The sequence below is a fragment of the Dipodomys spectabilis genome, unplaced genomic scaffold (genome assembly GCF_019054845.1).
Source record: "Dipodomys spectabilis isolate Male_0828 unplaced genomic scaffold, ASM1905484v1 ptg000276l, whole genome shotgun sequence".
In the NCBI taxonomy this organism is placed as follows: domain Eukaryota; kingdom Metazoa; phylum Chordata; class Mammalia; order Rodentia; family Heteromyidae; genus Dipodomys; species Dipodomys spectabilis.
In genome coordinates this window covers 3,547,814-3,552,166 of record NW_024870953.1, presented here as the reverse complement: position 1 = coordinate 3,552,166, position 4,353 = coordinate 3,547,814, and the positions used below count along the sequence as shown (strand labels likewise).

The window sequence follows — 4,353 nt, the reverse complement described above, 5'->3', positions numbered from 1 at the left end:
AAAGAGCCATTATTGAAGATATATTTGCATGTACAAAACGAATTCAAATACATCCACAATATGGAGAAGACACATGTTTTTTGTTTGTTCGTTCATTTATGAAATGAATATCTAATATGCATATCCACAATACCGATTTTCAGTCAATCTGATTGCATATTCAACTGTAATAAATATGGAGCTGATTATCTCTTAGTGAGAATAGATATGATCTTTCAAAGAAAGTTATTTCCAACAGAAATCCAGAAAGAGGGCTGGGAAGGTGGCTCAGTGGTAGAGCGATTGCCTTGCATGCATGAGGCCTTGGGTTCGATTCCTCTGCACCACATAAGAAAAAAAAGAATAAAGCCGGATGTGGTGCTGTGGCTCAAGGGGCAGAGCGCTAGCCTTGAGCTAAAGAGCTGAGAGACAGAGCCAGGCCTAGAGTTTAGGCCCCATGAACGGACCCCCAGGAAAAAAAGAAATCCGGAAAGACTTTATCCACGAATAAGCAGAGAGTAATACCTGTTCGGTCAAGTCGGCCAAACTCACTCAATGAGCATATCTTAAAAGTATAACCAATTTAACAGGTCAAATACATCTTTTGTACTGACAGTCATCTTACAGCAATAATTTATTACCTAATTTTGTCTGTATCTTCTCACCTAACATATAATAAGAGCTGAAAATGATCTCTTTTATCTATCTTAATGTTGTAAATGCTTTGATTTTGATGATGTTATTATTTGACAAATAAAATGTAGAGAAGGGTGGTTCAACTGAAATGACATGACAGAACAATGATAATAAAAACATTGCAACACAGTTAGCTCTTTTTAGCCTCACCCTGTCCACATTGGCAAGCAACATTGCAACAGCACATGCACACATATACACATACATATATGTCCACACATGTACACACATATACATGCATGCTAAATTCATGGTTTATTGTACAAAAAAGTTCAAATAAAATCTTAGTGATTAGTACAAATGATAATTTGCCTTACTACAAAATAATACACAATCCAGTCACTACGGGTGTTACATCCTGCCCCTCCACATGTGACCACTTAATGTATTTTTAAGTAATTAATTACCTAATTAATTCAGTGGCCTGGTGCTAATACTAGGGTTTGAACTCAGGGCCTGGCTCTGTCCCAGAATTTGTTATTTTTTTGTTTGAGTTTTCTCAAGGCAATTTACTGCTTGTACAACAGCTCCATTTCTAACTTTTGTTGGTTTCTTTCAAATCAGAATCTAATGGACTTTTTTTGTTTTTGGTTTGTTCTGGCTTTAAACCGCAATCCTCAGACTTCATCTTTCTGATTAGCTAGGATTAATGACAGAAGCCACCAGTGTGGCTTCTACTTTTTTCTCTATACCTATCTAATGCACATACTTAAATAGTAATTTAAAACTGAGAGTATAGAAGCAAGATTTACAGTGATGATATTGTCCTGTCAGAAATTCAAGTTAGTAATTTAAATTTCTTCTTAAGACCATACACAAAAAATACCATAATGTAGTATAAGAGAACCCACGATTTGACATATGAGGTTTAAGAGCTTTCTAATAGATTCATTATTTATTGGTACCCAACATTAGAAAAAATGTATAATGCAGTAGTAAAATCGAAGTCCTTTGCATGACAACTTAAATTCCTTGTTTTTCAAAGACACTTGTTTTCATCTAAAAAAAGTAGGCTTGCCTATTTTCTTAATGTGTTTTTGATGATTGAAGGTGCTTAATGAGAAGTCAAAATGTGTTAGTAGTACTTTGCTAACAATTAAATCTCACTTTTTCTTCTTGAAGAATATAATGATCAAAGCAATATTTGAGGATCTGCAAGCAATAGTTCAGAATCATGCTTCCAGTGCAAGTGGATCAACAGTAAGTAATCCTCAATACCATTTTCCACAAAGTTTTGTCACAGATACAATTGGCCTGCCTTCTCTAGCTGCTTTCCTAGCCTGGACCTATTCCTTCATTATACAGAAAAAGTGTGATTCAACTGATTTCAGTCAGATCTGTTACTAGATTTATCAAGGATTTAGATTCTTGTCTGCAATTTGGTCAAAGCTATGTCTCTTTATGTAGGCTACTAAAAATGCAATTACTAATTTCAAGTAAATACATAAATTCTATTTCCATCTTTGCTCTTGCCTCTAATCAGAGGCATGCATTTTGTGGCTAGCTAGGTCATTGCACATCTGTCTCTCTTTTCCTCTCTCTCTTTCATGGTTCTCATAGATAATATGATTGCTCCATAAATATCCTAATTTATGTTGTTTTTATATTTTTGGTTGCATCATTTCACTTTCTGCTCTTCCATTTTCCAAAGCATTTATATAGAAGGCATTATTTCATCTTTTCTCATTCCTAGAATAAGTTGCACATGAAGACACCACTGCTCCATATTATCAGTCTGTACCTTTGAATATGGAGGTCTTTCCTCTGCTCTCCATCAATTCCATACTCCCCAGTTAGAATAATTTAGAATAGTAAAAATGGAAAAAGGAAAAATAAATCATAAATAAATTCACCGGATTTTTCTGAACAGTTCAACCAACGTGAACTATTAGGGAAATACATGGACACCTCATTCCCATCTTCTGATGAAGACACGGAACATGATGAAAAAGTGAGGAATGGTATCAATTGCAGAGACTACTTTCCAAAAAGGTTACTCATGTGAATACTAGGGATGACGATGAGTATACCCCTCTTTATCAGGAAGCCTACAGTGGACACTTAGACATTGTCCGTGAGTTGGTGGCTCAAGTGGCAAATGCAATAACTGTAGAGGGCTGGACACCCCTGCACAGTGCATATATACAGAATAATACCAGAATGGCATCTTTCTTACTTCATCACATTACAGATACCAATGCCCAAACTAAAGGCTTCTTGACCCCCTTACATCTTGCTGCTGAGAATTGAGATAGCAAAGATATGCTGGATCTCCTTCTGTTCAACCATTATATAAAACCAGGCCTGAAGAACAACTTAGAAGAAACTGCATTTGAAATTGCCCAAAGGATAAGTATGCATCACTACCTCTATGAAATTGTAGAAGGCTGTACAAATTGTTCTCGTAAGTCCTAATGGTCCGGTTAAGTTTCTCAAATTTCAAAAATGCAAGTCCATCCTTTGTGTCCATACAAAATATTTCCACAATCCAAATAAGTTCAAATTTATTTTATTGGGGGGGGGTCAGTCATGGGGCTTGAACTCTGGGCCTGGGTGCTATCTCTGTGCTCTTCAGCTCAAAGTGAGTGTCCTACTGCTTGAGCCACAGCTTCACTTCCAGTTTTCTAGTGGTTTGTTGGAGATAAGAGTCTCACGGGCTTTCCTTACCAGACTGGCTTTGAACTGTGAGCCTTAGATCTCAGCCTCCTGAATAGCAAGGTTTATAGGAGTGAGCCACCAGTGCCTGGCAACACCAATACTGTACTGTAAAAATTCATGAATTCCGTGGAATTCTTCCAAGTGAATTGCCTGCAATGGGTGTCAAATGTATTCAAGAGTTTTTGCATACATGTATAATTATTTCTGCAGAGTTTGTGATTTTTAAATCAGAAATAATTTTAACTTATCTGTTGAAATGAGTAGTACAGAAACTAAAGTATTTCTGGTGCTTGTCTGAAAAAGAATATTTTCAAATACTCTATATTCTATGTTTGTATAATGTTCATAATTTATTTTATTCTCTCCTAGATATACTTTGAATTCTATATTATTTTATAATATATAGGTTCATTAATGTGTCCTTTCAGATTGTATTCCATATAGAAACATTTTAAGATTCCTTTTTTTTCCTAGGTCCAAATATTATTTTTCTTTGGGATAAAATGACAATGTTGTCTAATTTCAAAAGTTTTGTAAAGGTTATGCTATGTAAACGCCTTTCTGAGGTGAAGATTTAATACACTGATGTCAAACTAAATTTAATAATATGAATTACGTGTGTTGTTACACTTGTTATTTTGTAATCAACTTTTTAATAACTGTTTTTCATTTCTTGCATCTGAAGAATGAAAACTACGGAATACTTCACAAATTTTCATATCATCCTTGTGCAAGTGCCATGTTAATCTCTGTATTGTTGTAATTTGGGTAGACCTGCTGTGGAAGCATGTAGGATCCTAATGATGCAATCTTTATACAGGCTTATATCCATGGGTGCCTACTTGTAAGAAGGAAACCTTATTGTTCCTAACAATGCTATTGATCTTATTTCCCTAAAATTCTGTGAATAGTGAAAAAATTTATATTGTTCAGCAGATTGCTCACATTTGCATTTTTTATCAATGACAATTTTAAGTCTTTTTCATTTGGAATTTGATCATATTTTCAATAATTTATAGT

At 34.9% G+C, this 4,353-nt stretch overlaps 1 pseudogene; it reads right to left on the bottom strand.

Moving 5' to 3' along the window:
• Nucleotides 1-4,022: 4,022 nt before the first annotated feature.
• Nucleotides 4,023-4,122, bottom strand: LOC122126381 (annotated as a pseudogene).
• Between the last annotated feature and the right edge of the window lie 231 nt (nucleotides 4,123-4,353).